General features: G+C 43.7%; 1 protein-coding gene across 3 annotated transcripts in view; it reads left to right on the forward strand.

The window, feature by feature from the left end:
* The first annotated feature begins 278 nt into the window (after positions 1-278).
* The window catches only part of SCP2D1 (SCP2 sterol binding domain containing 1), a 41,241-nt gene continuing 21,941 nt past the window's right edge, over positions 279-19,578 (forward strand). For 2 of the 3 annotated variants that reach the window (XM_004754148.3, XM_045078451.1), the window contains exon 1: positions 1,743-1,884. The gene's annotated coding sequence lies outside the window, so the exon portion shown is untranslated. Of the gene's footprint in view, positions 1,885-19,578 lie in introns of all 3 variants that reach the window. The other variant, XR_006606301.1, reaches the window with a different exon arrangement.

The following is a 19,578-nucleotide window of genomic DNA, read 5'->3' on the forward strand; positions in this document are numbered from 1 at the left end:
ATGTCATTTTAGTCATTCCAAAACCAGAGAGGTGATCTTCTCTGTCAGATGGTCAGATTTCCTGCTGTTTTTCAGCCAGGCACTGTCAGAATTCTTAATTTGCAGCTCATTACTGATTTGGACATCTTAGGAGTAGAGTTAACCTCATTTCAGAAAACACAGACTAATAGCAAAGGTAGAGCCTCCTGTTAATCATATTTGAGAAGGTGGAAAATCTGGGATTCGAGGCGAGGCTGCCTCTCACTGTTGCTGCTAATGTCCTTAGTTTCTTCTGGGGTACAGGCACTTGTGCATCAAATTTGTAAAGGTCTGGAAATTAAAACCTTAAATTTCTATCATGAAAGTACCTAATAGTGATGGTATTTTAGATTTGTTAACATTAATTTTTGATAAGAAAATTCATATTTGTAGGGACCCTTTAACTCTGCTTGTTTTTTAACCACCTCTGAGGGTTGGTGCATGAAAGTCTCTGTCATCAAGCAGGAAGTACACCGTGGTGTCTGTGGGGGGACATTCCGTAGACGGTCACTCTGCAGCAGGAATGGGCTCCGCCCAGGGACCAGTCCAAGATGGCAGTCTCCTGGAGGGAGCTGAGGTCTGAAGGATGAGGTGGAGTTGGCCTGTTGAAAGTGGTGTGCCATGGAGGAGGGAAAGCCTTCAGGTGCAGCGCCTCAAGTTGTGAGTGAAGGGGGGTTCAGACACCTGCCAGCAGGCTGGTGGGGCTGAATTCGGGGAGATCGGAGACACATGGAAGAATATGGACTGGAGCAGGTGGGGAGTAAGGAGCAAGGAGAGGCCCCACAGAGGTTCATGCATTTAAGCTTCATCACCTCTCCCTCCTCCTTCTCCAGCTCAGTTTGTTCTAGTTCTGCAGTTTCTCACATGACCTGGCCTTGAGCGTGACCTGGAGGACTGGGTACAGCTCTGCTAGTGTGCGGTGACTGAGGCCACTGGACAGTGGTGTGCAGGTCCCAATGGCCAAGGGGTGGCCCAGACTTGGGAGTTTGCTTCCTGGCTCTGCGACAGAGATGACCCGTGATCTTGGGACAGTGTGTGTGTTTCTTTAGCTCTCTGAGCTTCACCCTACATCTGTACTCCTGGATTATAAGGGTTAAATGAGAGATGTACACAAGGTGTTAGACACATGGTGGTGTCTGCTCTGGGTGCCAGGCCGTGGCCCTGTGCTGATGCAGCTCAGTGTGGCTGAAGCTGTTTGCTTTCAGGACCTGCACCCCAGCTCTGGCCTGGTGCTCCCCAGGCCTGCAGGCATCTGAAATCCCAGGTTTACATCCTATAGCCACTGTCTGGTCTGTGAAGAACCCAAACAAAGAGCTGAATTCTGTTTCTGTTGGACTAGGCCATGCTTCTGGACTGTGGAAATATTTCAGATGGCATGCTGGCTCTTCCAGCTTTATGCCATCTCCAGACAAGTTCTCTGTACCTTTGCCCAAGTCCAAGCTAACCCTGATGCACAGGAGAGAGTTGGCACTCTGTTAGAAATCTTTCAGGTCTGAAGCTGCGTTCTTTATATCCTCATTCAACCCTCATTGCTCCATTCCGTGTCACCCGTTCTCGCAGAAATCATGGTATACTGTTTTTATGGTATTTTAGTGATTAACTCGATAATCCTGTCAGAAGAAATATTAGGACAGCACAGCATGTTACTTGTGAACTTGTGCAGGCTTCCAGTGTTTGCTGGGTTCTTTACCTCAGGCTTACAGACCATCTGTTTCATCATCAATTCTAGAATGTTTTCAGGAAACTGCATCTCACTGGCCTGTCTCCTGTGTCCAGAATCCATCTCTTAAAACTCAGATTTTTGGCATTTTTGGTCTTCTCTCCCCTCTTTTCATTTCAGAAGATTATTTTTTCGAGTTATGAGTGGTAAGTCTGTTCTATAATCCCATCTGTAAGTCATTTCAGGACTTTTGAAACTTCAGTTCGTTCAGAGATCCTCGTAAGTCTATCTCTTCACCCACCAGGGGCTTCAAGTCCCCCGTTATGATGTTTCTTTTGCTCTTTTGAAGTTTGAAACATTTGCCTTACAGGAGTAGACAAAATAACTTTTTTTGGGGGGGGAAGATTTGATTTACTTATTTGACAGAGATAGTGAGAGAGAGAGAGAGAGAGAGAGAGAGAGAGAATGAACAAGGGAGCAGCAGGCAGAGGGAGAAGCAGGCTTCCTGCTGAGCCGGGAGCCTGATGTGGGGCTCAATCCCAGAACCCTGGGATCATGACCTGAACTGAAGGCAGACACTTAACTGACTGAGCTACCCAGGTGCCCCTAAAATAACTCTTAATTTGAGCATGTATCTAGGGCTGAAAACTAGTCTAAGCCCTTTATGTATATCATCCCCACAGCCCTTTTGTTGCTCCCACTTTACAGCTGGGGAAATTGACTCAGAAAAGCGAACTGTCAAGAGCTGTGAAGCATCTCAGATCTAGCTCTGTTTACAGAGTGACCAAGGTAGCCCAGTGTCATGGGTGCCGGCAGCCGGCAGGATACCCAGTGTGTGATAGGGCTGAGCTTTGTTGCTCATGCCAGTACTTGGACCAGCCCCTGTTCTCATGCACTCTGTGTCATCTGTCAGAGAGCCAGGTGAACCTCACGCACAGTGGGCCATGCTACAAAAGGATCCAGAAAAGCCAAATCTTTCATAATGCCTTGGGAGAGAGACACACTATCTCTTCCAAGGCTGTTTGCTACTTAAACATCCTCAGAAGTATAGTCCCCAAGCAAAGCAGTCACCACCGGTGCTCATGAGATGCACAGAAATATCAGAGACCATGAAAATGGTCACCCGCCGGGAACTTAACCCAAATCAGCCTGTCAGCAGATAGTGGAGTCAGGGTTCAGAGCCAGGCCAGCAGGCCCCCCTGGACTGCTGCCATGACACTGTACAGGTGCCCTTCTCACACACTGGGTCTCTCATGTTGTCACCCCCCTTTCCTTGCCACACATTCCATCTTTGATGCGTTACTTCCCGTTTGCTTGTCCAGACCCCTCCTCTGCCCTTCTCTGGACTTCCTCGAGGCTGACCCATGTGCTCTTGCTTCTGGCTTCTTGTTGGGTAGGGAGCAGAGGAGGCCCCTGTGGTGCTCTGAGGACTCAAAGCGTGAGGGCTGGTGTGGGTTCCCCATCTCCTTCCCTCCACGAGAGCAAAGGTGGCAGCCCTGCCAGGAGGTCTTCTCCCACAGCTGTTTCTAAGTTTTCCAGCCTCCCCCTACCACCCCACTCCCCACAGCCTGCTGCCATGGCAAGCTGCTCGTCTCAAGGTTTCCTTCCTAGTGAAATTTCTTTGGAAAATTTTCTTTCCTAGTCCTTCCTATATCATGTATGTTATTTAACAGTTTAACCTGAGCACACTTCTCTCCTTTTACTTCGAATTCCCCAGTGAGGTCCTGCGTTTCAAGTGCTCACTGTCTTGGTGTTATAGGACAGAGAGGGCCTGGACCTTCTTCCTCTTCTTCTTCTTCTTCTTCTTTTTTTTTTTTTTTAATATTTTATTTATTTATTTGACAGAGATCACAAGTAGGCAGGGAGGCAGGCAGAGAGAGAGGAAGGGAAGCAGGCTCCCTGCTGAGCAGAGAGCCTGATGTGGGGCTCGATCCCAGGACCCTGAGATCATTACCTGAGCTGAAGGCAGAGGCTTAACCCACTGAGCCACCCAGGCACCCCCCTTCTTCCTCTTCTAACACTCACCTTAAAGGAAGCTATGATGGCATCCCATGTGTCCTCAAGTCTCTTAATACCTTTACATAATGCCCATTCAAGACCCCACAAATCCTTTCCATCTGAGTCTTCTTGTTGTCCATTAGCAGGTTATTCAGTAGAACTGGGGTGGTAACCTGAGGGCAACACCAGTACTCCCCAATTCTGGACCATTTGGAATGGTATTCAGAGGAAATGGGCTTTGGTCTCAAGGGTCTTGTCTCTCATCAGAGGCAGGTTCTGCCTTCTTTGTACTATAATGAATGGGTGCTCCCTGCACCCCACTACCTCTGGAGGCTCTGTATGGGAGATGGGAAAAGTCAGTGATGGCTCAGGGCTTGGCATTTCAAGCAAACAGAACAGAAAGAGCTATATACATCTGGCCAGAAGCCCCATGTCTGGTTTCTCATCCTGTGCAAGTTCTTAGAAGTCCAGCTTGGCCTCTGAGTCTCTTTCTTGTCTGGACACTGGCTGTGCCTCCTGCAGGTGAGACTCAAGGCTGTTATACCTGAAGACAGGTACAGCAAGATGGCAGCTGCTCAGCCATCTGAGTTGATGCAGCCAATGCTGAATCGGCAGTGGGGGTGGGTGGGGTGACTGGTTTGGGAGTCAGGGACTGATCCTTACGCCTGCTTTTCTTGCAAACTCTGGGCTCCAGACTTGGGTTCTGTAAGTTGTGGGCTGGGATCAGATCACGGCATGAGAGGGCACGAAAGAGGACTGCTGGGTCTCTGTGGGCATCTGCTAACTTGTTTTCGAGTTACTTTTTGGCATACGTTGATGCAAGTGTTGCTGCTGAAAAGGAAAACAGAAATTCCACATGGATAACTGACAGCAAGGAATGTTCTCCCCATATTTCTCACTACTATCTGAAGAAGGGATGCTTCCAAATAAGGACAGGGACAGAGGAGGCCTTCCCTGCTTAGTGGGGGAGTCCCAGAGAGAGCCAAACCAAGCTGCACTATGCTTGAGAGCAAGGCCACAGGCATAATTGTGATCCTCGAACACCAGCAACAATTTGCCTCTCAATAGAGTGGGGTTGGTTCCCTCGACATGCTATGTTCCAGCTACCCCACCGTCCCCAGGATGGCAATAACCCATTTTAGTAAGCTTGTCCCTCTGAAAAGAAGTCTATATTAACAAAAAATAAACATTATTTTGGCATTTGGGGGAAGTTATATGAAGACACTAGAAATATGGAGGAAAAAATCCTTGGATTGCCAGGAATGTAATAATAACCTATTATGGGGTTTAAAGGATTACTTTTTAAGCCTTTTATTAGGAAATAATTTCAAACTTACATAACAGTTGCAAGAATAGTGCAAAACACATCTTTATACCCTTTACCCAGATTTGCCTGCTGCTAACATTTTGCCCCATTTGCTTTATCATTCCTCCCTGTCCATGTATGTGTGTGTTTGTGTCTGTGTGTGTCTGTGTATTGCTTGTTCCTCTAATTCATAGTCCTTGTTCTAATTTTATTGAATGGCCCAATAACATCCTTTGTTGCTACATTTTATCTTTTAGTAATAGGTTCAGTCTAAGATCAGGCTGTCTTTCTGTAGCTGCTTTCTCCTCCAGAGTAGCTCACAAGCAGAACACTTCCCCACCGTGGGCCATAGTTTCCTCTGTAAGATATAGGGGCGAGAGTGGCTGACATCTGCATTCTGTGATTATTTGATGGCCTGGGCTCAGTGCTTTACATGACAGGTGTCCTTTATTTATTTTTTTATTAACATATAATGGATTATTTGCTTCAGGGGTACAGATCTGTGAACCATCAGTCATACACAACTCACACCACTTGCCATACCACATATCCTCCCCAATACCATCACCCAGACACTCTGTCCCTCCCACCCCCCTCCCCTTCAGCAACCCTCAGTTTTTTTCCTGGGATTAGGAGTTTCTAATGGTTTGTCTCCCTCCCTGGTCCCATCTTATTTCATTTTTCCCTCCCCACCCCCCACAACTCCCCATCCTACCTCTCAAATTCCTCATATCAGAGAGATCGTATGATAATTGCCTTTCTCTGATTGACTTGTTTCGCTTAACATTATACCCTCTAGTTCCATCCACATCATTGCAAATGGCAAGATTTGGGGTTTTTGATGGATGCATAGTATTCCGTTATATATATATATGTGTGTGTGTGTGTGTGTGTGTGTGTGTGTGTGTACCACATCTTCTTTATCCATTCATCTGTTGATGGACATCTAGGTTCTTGCCATAGTTTGGCTATTGTGGACATTGCTGCTGTAAACATTCAGGTGCACGTGCCCTTCGGATCACTACATTTGTATCAGTAGTGCAATTGCTGGGTCATAGGATGGCTCTATTTTCAACTATTTGAGGAACCTCCATGCTGTTTTCCAGAGAGGCTGAACCAGCTTGCATTCCCACCAATGGTGTAGGAGGATTCCCCTTTCTCTGCATCCTCGCTAACACCTGTCGTTTCCTGACTGGTTAATTTTTGCCATTCTGACTGGCATGAGGTGGTATCTCATTGTGGTTTTGACTTGTATTTCCCTGATGCTGAGTGATGTTGAGCACTTTTTTATGTGTCTGTTGGCCATTTGGATGTCTTTTCTGCAGAAATGTCTTCATATCTTTTGCTCATTTCTTGATTGGGTTATTTGTTCTTTTTGAGTATTGAGTTTGATAAGTTCTTTATAGATTTTCGATACTAGCCCTTTACCTTATATGTCATTTGCAAATATTTTCTCCCATTCTGTCAGTTGTCTTTTGTTTTTTTGACTGTTTCCTTTGCTGTGCAAAAGCTTTCGATCTTGATGATCAAAATAGTTCGTTTTTGCCCTTGCTTCCTTGCCTTTAGCAATGTTTTAGGAAGAAGTTCCTGCAGCTGAGGTTGAAGAGGTTGCTGCCTGTGTCCTTGTCAAGGATTTTGATGGAATCCTGTCTCATATTGAGGTCTTTCATCCATTTTGAGTCTATGTTTGTGTGTGGTGTAAGAAAATGGTCCAGTTTCATTTTTCTGTATGTGGCTGTCCAATTTTCCCAACACTATTTGTTGAAGAGACTGTCCTTTTTCCACTGGACATTCTCTCCTGCTTTGTTGAAGATTAGTTGACCATAGAGTTGAGGGTCCATTTCTGGTCTCTCTATTCTGTTCCATTTATCTACGTGTCTGTTTTTGTGCCAGTACCACATTGTCTTGATGATTACAGCTATGTAATAGAGCTTGAAGTCTGGAATTGTGATGCCGCCAACTTTGGTTTTCTTTTTCAACATTCCTCTGGCTACTTTGGGGTGTTTTCTGGTTCCGTATAAATTTTAGGATTATTTGTTCCATTTCTTTGAAAAAAGTTGATGGTATTTTGATAAGGATTGCATTAAACATGTAGATTGCTTTAGGTAGCATAGACATTTTCACAGTATTTATTCTTCTAATCCATGAACATAGAACATTTTCCCATTTCTTTGTATCTTCCTCAATTTCTTTCATGAGTACTTAATAGTTTTCTGAGTACAGATTCTTTGCCTCTTTGGTTAGGTTTGTTCCCAGGTATCTTATGGTTAGGGTGCAGTTGTAAATGGGATTGACTCCTTAATTTCTCTTCCTTCTGTCTTCTTGTTGATGTATAGAAATGCAACATATTTCTGTGCGTTGATTTTATATCCTGACACAACTGAATTCCTATATGAGTTCTAGCAGTTTTGGGGTAGAGTGTTTTGGGTTTTCCACATATAGTATTATATCATCTGCAAAGAGTGAGAGTTTGACTTCTTTGCTGATTCCGATGCCTTTTATTTTTTTGTTGTCTGATTGCTGAGGCTAGGACTTCTAGTGCTATGTTGAATGACAGTGGTGATAGTGGATATTCCTGGCCTGTTCCTGACCTTAGTGGAAAAGCTCTCAGTTTTTCCCCATTGAGAATGATATTCGCTGTGGGTTTTTCATAGATGGCTTTGATGATAGTGAGATATATGCCCTCTATCCCTACACTGTGAAGAGTTTTGGTCATGAATGGATGCTGTACTTTGTCAAATGCTCTTTCAGCCTCTATTGAGAGTATTGTGTGGTTCTTGTTCTTTCTTTTTTTAATGTATTGTATCACACTGATTGATTTGCAGATGTTGAACCAACCTTGCAGCCCTGGAATAAATCCCACCTGGTTGTGGTGAATAATCCTTTTAATGTGCTGTTGGATCCTATTGACCAGTATTTTGGTGGGAAATTTTGCATCCATGTTCATCAAGGATATTGGTCTAATTCTCCTTGATGGGGTCTTTTCTGGTTTGGAATCAAAGTAATGTCTTTGCCGAAGATGGAATTGCACTGCCCTTGCCAGGGGCTAGGCTAAGAAATCTGCTTAGGTTTGCTCTCAGGAGTTTTTGTTCCCTGAATGCTTTCTGTAGAGTTCTGGAGGCAGCCTCCCAATCTCCAGCCCAGAGGAGCCGAGAGCTTGGGGCTCCACTCCTCAGTGTGCCCTCAGAGAAAAGGGGTCAATCACTCCCATCTCCCTGGTCTCCAGCCGCACTTCGAGCGAACCCAACATGTAACTGAGTGTTTCTATCTCTGGCGCACAGCCCTGTTTCGAGTATCCAAATCCAGTAGTTTCCTTCCACACCACCACTCCAAAGGAGGAAGGTGAGTCTAACTGGATCTGCCACTTGTGGGGTCCCTGCTCAAAGAGCAGTGGTCCAATGTGCCTCAGATCACGGTTTAAGGTAACCTCGAGCTGAGAGCTCACTCCTCAGCTCTGTCTCTGCAGCCAGCTTCCCTGCTCCAATACCTGGGAGTTCTGCTGCATTAAGACACCCCTGGTCTTTTTGTGACCCTACATGTCCTGAGACTGTACTGTCCCTGCAAGGGCTCTGCCCTCTGCTTAGCCTCTGGAGTGATGTCCCTCAGTGGAGCAGACTTCTAAAAGTTCCAATTTTGTGCTGCGCTGCTCTACCACTTGCCAGGAGCTGGCCTCCCCACACAGTCTATCTTCCTGAATGTTGCCTTGGATTCACTTCTCTGCGTGTCCTACCTTCTAGAAAGTGGTCGCTTTTCTGTTCCTAGAATTGCTGCTCTTCTCTTCTTTCCCCTGTTGAGTTTGTAGGTGTTCGAAATGGTTTGGTAACTATCTAGCTGAATTCCTGGGACCCAACCAAATTTAGGTCTCCTGCTCCTCTGCTCTCTTGCTCCAATAGGTGTCCTTTAGATGGTTAATGGAAATCTTGCTTTCCAGAAGGACTGGGACTTTCTAGTTGAGGAAGCTTTTGTCTCCCCTCCCTCTCTAAAATAAGACTGGAAACAAATCAAAAGGCTCTGTCTTGGTTTCTGAAAGATCTCAAAAGTAACTATTTAAAATCATAACTGGAACAATGTATTTGATGATTGCAGCATATGGATAAGTGAAATGAAAACAGCAGTGCCAAGCGTGGGTGAGGGGACACTCTGTTACAATGTACCTGAACTACATGTGAAGTGGAAAAGTATTATTTGAAGGTGGACTAAGATTTGTTAAAATGTTTATTGTATTACTTATTTGCTTACTTGTGTACTTAACTAGATTGCTGGTTTGTTATAAAAAGATAAAACTTAGGAACAAATGGCAGAGATGTGTAGTGTAGGTACCAGGAAAGGACACAGAGCTTCCATGCTCTCCATCCCCCACACTGCTACAAGTTCACCAACCAGGAATGTATATTTTAAACTCTAGGGCAACTGCTCTATGTTTTCTTTAAGAAAACTATTTTTTTGGGGACACCTGGGTGGCTCAGTGGGTTAAGCCTCCACCTTTGGCTGAGGTCATGATCTCAGGGTCCTGGGATCGAGCTCCGCATGGGGCTCTCTGCTCAGCAGGGAGCCTACTTCCCCCTCTCTCTCTGCCTGCCTCTCTGCCTTACTTGTGATCTCTGTCTGTCAAATAAATAAATAAAAAATCTTTAAAAAAAAGAAAACTATTTTTTTCTTGAGAGAGAGATAGAGAGAAGGAGAAAACAAACATGAGCGGGGAGGGGCAGAGGGAGAGGGAGAGAATCCTGAGCAGTTTTCTTGCTCAGCACAGATCCCCAATGCAGGGCTTGATCTCACACCCCTGACCAAGATCGTGACTTGAGCTGAAATTAAGTGTCAGACGCTTAACCGATTGAGCCACCCACATGCCCCTACAAGAAACCTATGTTAAAAATAACGATTGATAGGTTACTAGTAAAGGGATAGAGAAAGATGTACCATTCTAAGAGTAATTAAGAGAAAGTTGGGGAAGCTATATTAATTTCAGACAGAGAAGATATCAGAACAAGGAAAATTACTAACAAGGATAAAAAGGGACACTACATCATAATAAATGGGTCAGTTTTCCAGGAAGACATACAATGTATGTGCCTAACAACGGATTGTGAAAATATGTTAGGCAAATTATGTCAGCCTAAAATGAGAAATAGACAAATCCGCTGTTGTAGTTTGGGACTTCAGTGTCCCCCTATCAGTAATGGATAGATCAAGCAGGCAGAAAATCAATAAAGATATTGTTGACTGGAACAGCAGTATCAAGCAACTTGGTCTAATTGATATTTATAGAACACTCCATCTACCAGCAGCAGAGGACATATTTTTTTCAAGCTCATATGAACACACCAAGATACATCACATCTGGGTCATGGAACACTAACAATTTTAAAGGATTAGCAATCATATACAATCATTTGTCAGATCACAATGGCATTAAACTAGAACCCAGTATCAGAAAAATATTTAGGAAATCCCTAAATATCTGGAGGTTAAACAACATACTTCTGAGGACTTCATTGGTCAAAAAGAGTCTTAACAGAAGTTAAAAAAACATTTTTAACTAAATGAAAATGAATATACAGCTTATTAAAATTTGTGGGATGAAGCAAAAGCAGTCCTTAGAGGGAAATTTGTAGCATTAAATGCATATAATAGAACAGAAGAAAGAGCTAAAATTAATGACCTAATCTTCCATCTTAGGAAAGTAAAGAAGGAAGAGTAATTAAAACCTAAGGAAAGTAGTAGAAAAGAAAAACATATTCAGTATCCCACCTCTCCACATAAAAGGATACCAGGCAGAAGTAACTCCATGACTCAGAGGAATAGTTGGTACATTAATAGTAATAATGACATGAACAATGATGATGAGTAATACGGCATAGTGCCCCTTATGTACCCACTGCTCTTCTAAGCAGTTCACATGTACTCACACATTTGTTATTTACAGAAACTCTATGAGGAAAGTACTATTAGAATCCCAATTTCACAGATAAGATGCCGAGGCACAGAGCTAGTAGGTAACCTTCCCAAGGACACACAGCTACTGAGGAGAGGAGCCAGGATTAGAATGAGGCAGCCTGGCTCCAGAAGAGGCAGAACCCCTCAGTTCCTAATCTGTGTCTATCTTCTCCATAAGAACGATGACTAGTCTTCTAGAATAATTCATGTAGACTGGGAATATGTATAGAAGGGGAGACCTAAGGTGCTGTCATGGAGGTGGGCAAGAAATACAGATGCAATTATGCCCCTAGAAAAACTTACTAATGTTTGAAAACTCACAGAAGATAGGAATGCTACTGGAGGGTTTGTGGCAGATAAATGCTCCCCAGGAATTTGTCTGGGGAGTGTCACAGGACTCTGTTCCAGACAGCACATTTATCAATGTCTTGGATTAAATCACGTTCATCAAGTGGCAGGTGCCATCAAGTGGAGCCTTAAGTGATACAGTGATGCCAGCATCTAGAGTCCACTTTGAGTTCAACATAATTAAGTGATATTTGGGTAAAACAAAACTTGCAGAATATAGACTAGGCAGGACCTAGATGAAGAGGAGTTTCTGTGAAAATGAATTTTAGGTCTAGCAAACCATAGCTACAAATGAGTTGGAAGTGTGATGTAGCTGCCCAAACATCTGGTTCTGTCTCTAGCTGCACTGAAAGGGATGTGGTATTTGTGCTGGAGACTCTTAAGCTGGACAACATATCAGAATCATCTAAGAATTTCAGATGCTCAGGCCCTACTCCCAGAGATGCTGACTCGACAGGTCTGTAATAAGAATGTTTAAAAGCTCTTGAGGTGTTTGGAATGGCAGCAGGATTGAGAACTGCTTGTCTCGCAGGTCTAATAGTTGTTGGTTGCCTGATAGTTGTTCTGAAAGCGAAGTCAGGGTGTTTCCAAGCATTGAAGTGGGGGAAATATGAAGAGCCAAGCCTTCCAGGGTCAGCCTGCTTCATGGTAGAGGCTGGAGGTCACATGGGCATTAGCAGTGTGTGTCCAAAGATGCCTCTCAGAGCTGTTACTTGACTTTAGACTTGGGCATTCAAAGCACTCTGAACAGTCAACTCTGCAAGCTAGAGGATCCTTCCTTAGTTCTGGGTTTTCCAGACTTTCATCAGAGATGTCAAGAGACTGTAGGCTTGGGGCATAAGTGTGATTAGAAAGTATCTCAAGGGGATCTTGGCCCATAGAAAGTCCTCCCCTTGAAGCCCTGTCTACCTTTCCTTTCATTTGCTCTCCAGGTGTGAGGCATGCACTATTGCAATGTGGCCTTTTCAAGTGGTATAGTAGTGAGCTTCAGTGATGGCCCTCCAGTATCATCACCTCCTGGTTTCAGACTCTTGTGTAGTCCCCTCATTCTCTGAATCAGGGCTACCTATTTGAGCAGTATAACACAGCAAAATTAATGGTGTGGGACTGCAGGAGTAGGTCAGAAAAGACCTTGCAGCTCCAACCTTGTTTTCTTGGATTGCTTGCTCTAAGGGGAAGCCGGGCACCACACCGTCTTATGAGGACACTCAAGCAGCCCCATGGAGATACCCACAAGGACAGGAATTGACTATAGCACTAACTTGCCAGGCATGTGAATGAACTACCTTGGATATAAATCTTTCTGCTTCCAGTTGAGCCTTCACATGATTCCAGCATCAGCTAGTAACTTGCTGAACTGTCACCAAAACCACACACCTCAGGCCTTCTTATTACATGAAAAAAAAAATAATAAATCACTAATTTGTCTAAGCCAGGGGTTGGCAAACTATACCCCATGGGCTGGTTGCCTGATTTTGTAAATAAAGTTTTATTGGAACACAGCTACATGCATTTTTTACATGTATTGTTTATGGCTGCTTTCACATTATAGTGACAGAGATGAGTAGTTGTGACAGAGACAATGTGTCCACAGCCAGAAATATTTACTATTTTTTGGCCCTTTGAGAAAGTTTGCCAACCCTTTAAGCCATTGCTTTTTTAAAAATTTCCTACCAACAGCTGAACATAATACCTAAGTGATAAATTATCCAGTCCACAGGACATTCATTCTTAAATAACCAGGTGACTTTAATTATGTGGAAGCTCATGGAGAACCTTGTCATAAAGACTATCTGGCTTTCTAAGCTCTACATTGACCAAAGGTTTAGCTCATCAATAGTATTAGTCAGGAATTAGAATCTACCTTAACTGATTAAAAAAAAAAATTAATGAAAGGACTTATTACAGAGGTGAGGGAGTGTCAAGAGAGAAACACAGGAGATTGGGGCATCCAGAAACTGGTGATAGTGGGAAGACATTGCCTCCTACAGACCTCCAGGGGAAGAAGGAGGAAGTGGTTTTATTATTTTTTTTTAAAGTTTTTGTTTTGTTTTTTAATTTATTTGACACAGAACACAAGTAGGCAGAGAGGCAGGCAGAGAGAGAGGGGGAAGCAGGCTCCCCGCTGAGCAGAGAGCCCGATGCCGGGCTTGATCCCAGGACCCCGAGACCATGACCTGAGCCGAAGACAGAGGCTTAACCCACTGAACCACCCAGGCACCCTGAGGAAGTGGTTTTATAAGAGCCCATTGGCTACTCTGGAATCCCACTGATACGTTAGAATCAAGTAATGATTATGGTTCAAACTACCCTAGGAATTCAGACCCAGTTTGAACCAGCTATGCTGAAGAAAAATTGGATGCTGGAACAATTACTTAGAAGAGGCAGCTTCTGGGATTCCCGCTTTGCTATAAGTCTACCATTTGAGTAATTGTGCAGAGTAATAGCTTGTGTCTTCATTGGTCTGTATACTTATTGTCTCTTCGCTTGATTTTCATTGGTAAACTGATTTTTCCATCTTACACAAATGCCCAAACCATTTTTTATTTGTCATTTTTTAAGTTGTCATTTTTTACCAGATTTTTTTTTTTTTTTAGCTATGAGTATTATCTATAATTAAAGGGGAATCTGTGAGTTCTCGTAGCATTTCTCATCCAAGAGAGGCTCAGAATGTTCAAATTCACTTCAAAGTACAAAATAGTCTCTTCTCTAGAGATTTTTGAATTTAATGTTTGATGGGTCAGAATAAAAGAGGCCCTGGAAAATAGAACCAGACAGGGTCTTCTCCCATTGCCTTCCCAAGTGGGTCAGAACTGAACCCTCAAAGTGATTATACCTCGTGATTTAAAAATATTGGCATGCTCTTTCTTATTTTGCGTGTATCAGTGGTCTTACCAGGCAGTACATGCTAGAGTAGGACAGCTGTCTTCCTTTTTAGGTGCTAAGTCCCAAGCCCAACCCTCACCACAGTTCAGATGTTTCAAAAGAGGGACCTATATTCCTTCCCCTAAGGTGCCCCCAAGGACTCTACCTGCATTAGAAGAGGAACTTCAAACAAAATACCACTTTGGTCTATACATGCTTGTTTGTACTGTAACTTGCCATGCCAAATATGATTACTGTTTAACAAATAGCCCACAAACTTAGTTGCTTAAAACAGCCATTTTATTTTACTTAATGGATTCAGTTGGTCAATTATTCAGGCAGAACATGCCAGGGATGACTTCTCTGCTCTGGGATTTCTAAGGTCTTTCCTGGGAAGATTTCAGTGCTGGTGGTTTCTCAACATTTGGGGGTAAGAATCATCCAAAGGCTCCCTTGTTCTCATGTATACTGCCTGAGATGAAATCATGACTTGAAGTCCAGGACTAGTGCCTCCACTCACAGCTTCTCCATGTGGCTGGGCTTCCTCACAACATGGCAGCCTGACATGGTTGACCTTCTTACATGGCAGCTCAGGCTCCAAGTGCTGGTGTTCCAGTGAACAAGGTGGAAGCAGCATGACCTTTTTTGGGATCCAGTCTTGGAAGTCACACAGCATCATTTATGCTTTTGTTTATTGGTCTAGGCAGTCACAAGACCACCTAAATTCAAGAAAGGAGAAATGCTCTCCCAGCCACTCTCCATGAAGGGAGTATCAAAGAATTTTAGAGCCATGTTTTAAAACCACCAGATTTGCAAATGGAGGAGCAGTGTTCATTTGCCTGGTAGAAAGTGACCTCAAGTTAAAGGGAAGCATTTTCTCATCTGGAGGTTGAAGAAACTGCACCCAGAAACATGTACAGGCCAGGATGAGTGAACTTTTTAACTGGACTGCAGAGGCCTGAACTTTAAACTTGCAATAATGGATGCGTGGCTGTGATGATGGTGGTGTGGGAGAGTATTATTAAAGAACTGTGGATTTCATTAATAAAAGAAAGGATAGGAACCATATGATCCTTTCAATAGATACAGAAAAAGCATTCGACAAAATACAGCATCCTTTCTTAATAAAAACCCTCAACAAAGTATGGATAGAAGAAATGTGCCTCAACATCATAAAGGCCATGTATGACAGACCCACAGCTAAAATTCTCAGTGGGCAAAAACTGAAAGGTTTCCCCCTAAGGTCAAGAACATGACAGGGATGTCCACCCTTACCACTGTTGTTCAGCATAGTAGTGGAAGTCCTAGCCTCAGCAATCAGACAACAACAACAACAACAACAACAAATAAAAAGCATCCAAATCAGCAAAGAAGTCAAAATTTCACTCTTTGCAGATGACATGATACTCTGTGTAGAATATCTAAAAGACTTCACCAAAAAAAACCTGCTAGAACTGATAACAGGAATTCAGCAAATTTGCAGGATATAAAATTCATGCCCAGAAGTCTTTTGCATTTCTCACACCAACAATGAAGAAGTAGAAAGAGAAATCAAATAACCAATCCCATTTACAATTGCACCTCAAACCACAAGATATCTAGGAATAAACCCAACCAAAGAGGTAAAAGATTTATACTCTGCAAACTGAAGAACACGTATGAAAGAAATTGAGGAAGACACAAAGAAATGGAAAAACTTGCCATGCTCATGGATTAGAAGAACAAATATTGTTAAAATGTCTATGCTACCCTGACAGGAGAAACTTAGGAGATCATATAATGGCATCCTGTAGGGGTAGAATAGATGGAAGAGCTGAGGAAGAAGGATAAGGTTATGAATAAGGTGTGGCCATTTGTTGATTCCTAAAGGAGATGGGGCTGCCATCAGGCTGAGCAAATCATGAATCCAGGAAGAGGAAAAAACAATGTTCAAAGGAGACTGAAAAGAACTTAGAATGGATTGAAAGAGAAAATCAGATCTATCAATAGCTAATAAGAGGTTATAAGGGGAAACTATGGTTTGGGGGGCAGGAAGGGGGAGGAATTGATTTAATGGAGGCATGGCTAACAGTGAAATAAGGAAGAGATTTAGAGACCCTCAGTACAGTCCCATGAACAATGGGGTCAGAGTGTTGCTCTTGGTTTTTGGAAAGCAAGATAGAAGAAATTTCAAGGCTGCCCATGTGACCAGCATGGGCATTAGACATTTTCCAGGTACTCTAAGTGTGTGGGGGGGAAGCTGGTTATAAATATGTATCAACAAATTCATACGTTTGCCATGGAGCAGCCCCAAGAGATAGAATTGGCCTCCTGCCTATTAGCAGAAGCCCTGCTAATGTTGTGGTTGGCAACTATTTGCATGTCTGCTAATATTCTGAGAACAAATTAGGATCCAGTGATATCTGGATGTTCCAGGAGTAGCTGGCCATAGCCATTTGGCTCTTACGTTTATTTAGGGCTTTTACATTCATTATCTCATTTACTCTTCTAAGCTTGTGATGTAGGCAGGGAAAGTGATAATACCCATTTGGGGGATGAAGCAACTGGAAGGTTAAGTGTCTTCTCCAAGCAAGGCAGCAGCAGGTCCAGGACTAGAATCCAAGTCTCATGCCTCCTGGTATTGCCAGGGCCTCTGGCCTCTGACCTGTCACTTCCCAAGCTGGGCCAGGAGTTTAGTGGTACTGTCAGCTGGCCTCTTCCAGGGGCAGATGTGCACAGTAATGTTTGACTGCTTCTTGTAGCTGGAGTCCATTTCAGCTTCAGTCTTCCTTCTCCATGCATATACACCCACTTTGAGCTCCACACATGATGTTGCTTTTACAGGTGCCAGAGTGTTTCAAAGCCTTCAGAGTCCTGTGCTCCTTTTCTCCTCCCACTGATCAGTTGTCTACCACTGTGTTATAAGCCACTCTAAACCCTAGTGGCTTAAAAAAAGTACCATTTATTATTACTTATATTTCTATGGGTCATCAGTCCTGGCAGTTTTTCTGCTGGTCTCACTTGGGCTCATGTGAGATGAGCAGATAACTGATGACTTTGCCATGCCTGAAAAGCCAAGATGCCTTCACTCTCTGGATGTTAGCAGGACACCTTGATTTTCCTCCAAGTGGATTTCATTATTAAAAGAAAGGATAAGAAATCCTTCAGTAGGCTTCCTCACAGCATGGTGGTCTCAGGGTTCCAAGAAGGTAAAGGTGGAAGCTTCAAGGCCCCATCAGGCCTAGACTCATGAAACCACACAGCTTCACATCCATGATATTCTCTTGGTCAAAGTAAGTCATAAAGCCAGCCTCGATTCAAGAGGGACAGAGAAATAGATTCCAAGGATGGAGTCTTGATGGGAGGCGTAGCAGTGTCCCATTGGGGCACTGGACCAACTGGGGGCCATTATTATAATGATCTACCACACTCTATAATCTTCTGAATGAGGATTAACCAAAACATGCCCCAATAGGGAAAAAGCAAGCTTCTCTCTACTACAGCACGTACAGATCAGCAGCTAGTGTTCTTTGGTGGCAAACAAAAACAGACTCTAGTTAACTTAAACAGAACAGACATAGCAGGAGGGCTTCAGGAAGTTCACTGACCTGATGGAAGGGCTTTACGATGAGCCCTCAAAGGTGATAGAAAGAGAGCAGCTCTGGGTGGGGGCCGGGAGGGTCTCTGAAGCAGGGTTCCCTTTGTCGGGAACCACCACTGGAATAACTTAGTTCCAGCTAAAATTTTATTTTTCTGGTCTTTGTGCCATTTAGAGGACCTGTGTGAAAAGTGGGAGAGGACCTAGGTGGGCAGAAGTGTCAGCTGTGCTTCCTGACCATTCCCTGTGGGTACTTATTTGGCTCTGTTGGGCCTGACAGTGACCTCTGTATGAACAACATCATTCTATGTCAGTGCCTTAGCTTCCCCTCCTCATCCTGTCCCCAAGAAGGAAAACAATAGTTAAAAAATTTTTTCCTCCTTTCTGCTAAATGTAGTCTTAGATTAACTTTGGTCCCACTGCACCTAATGTCTTAAATGCAAGTGTTCCCTAAGGTTCTATCATTCACTCTCTTTGTTCTCAGCGTCCTCTCTGAACCCTTTTAGTCCCCATCTCCCTGCAGGGGACCCCTTGATCTAAGCCTTCACTATTGCCCATTTTCCATTTCCTATAGGAATCCTCTACCCAGATCTACTGGGCTCAACCTGCTCTTCGTTCCAAAATGTGCTATGGCAGATACCACATTGTGGCTCGCTCGGCATCTGCTTCAATCCCCTTATGCATGTCTCCCCTGAACTGTAGAGTCTGGAAAGGTGTAAATGACATTTCCCAAACTACTGTGCAGCTGGGGAGCCATGCTTGATTGACTTCCACCGAGTGGGCCCTTCCTCATGAGACATGGGAGGCAGAAGGGGTGATGTGAGTGGTGGGGCCCTATGGGAGCCACATGGGTGCCACATCTTGTGTTGGGGCATTTGGTTCTTTAAGGGCAGCACAGGAGCTTCTTCTTTCCAGTCCTCTAGGGTCACAGGCTGTGCCTGTTGGGAGCCGTGGGTTTCTGCTGGAATATTCCTCTGGGGAGGCTTATACATATCTCCTAGCATTGTAGCACCCAAGCTTAGCTCTCAGAATTGGAAATTTTGTGCAATACCTAATAGAATAAGACTTTTCTTGCTTGTTAAAGTAGATTCTGTAGTCTGCAACCAAGAACACTGCCTGATATAAATACTCCCTATCTCCACCAGTGCTATAGTATAGATATTGACAACAGACTCTTTGAGGGGGAAAGACCCTTAACAGGGATACCTGGGGCTTTGGTTTAGTGTCCAACTTTTGGTTTTGGCTCAGGTCATGATCTCAGGGTTGTAAAATAAAGCCTCAGTATGTAGGGCTCTATGCTCAGTGCAGAGTTTGCTTGAAATTCTCTGCCTCTCCCTCTGCCTCTGTCCCTTCCTCTGCTTGCATTCTTTCTCTCTCTTTAGTAAATAAATAAATAAAACCCTTAAAAAATAGCCCTGAACCATTTTGAACATCCACCAGCAGTGTGTGAGACTCTCAACTGCTCTCTTTCCTTGCCAGCACCTGCTTTTGTCACACTTGATTGATGTTGGTAAAAGAAACAGTATAATTTTAAAAAATGTTCCAATATAATAATGTGACTTTGAATAGAAGGTAAGATAACACACATACCCACCCACACACGCCTTACATCGCAGTTAAAAAAGAATATTTCTTATTAACACTGGCTAGGTCTTTAGAATACACCTCCTTTCTTTTACCGACTTACATTGTGGCGGATCAAGAATTAAGGCAAGTCTTCAAGGTATTGTTTGCCTTAAACTAGAAACACCTCTCCAGATTTATAAACATAGCTTCCCTAATTGTTCCTGTCTTCTCCCCAGGTGGGTAGATGGACTGGGGACAGAGCTGTCTCCTCATCAGCCCAGGACAGGTTTTTTCACACCCTGT

Source organism: Mustela putorius, unplaced genomic scaffold (genome assembly GCF_011764305.1).
Source record: "Mustela putorius furo isolate JIRA1106 unplaced genomic scaffold, ASM1176430v1.1 tig00000253_pilon_pilon_pilon, whole genome shotgun sequence".
Classification (NCBI taxonomy): domain Eukaryota; kingdom Metazoa; phylum Chordata; class Mammalia; order Carnivora; family Mustelidae; genus Mustela; species Mustela putorius.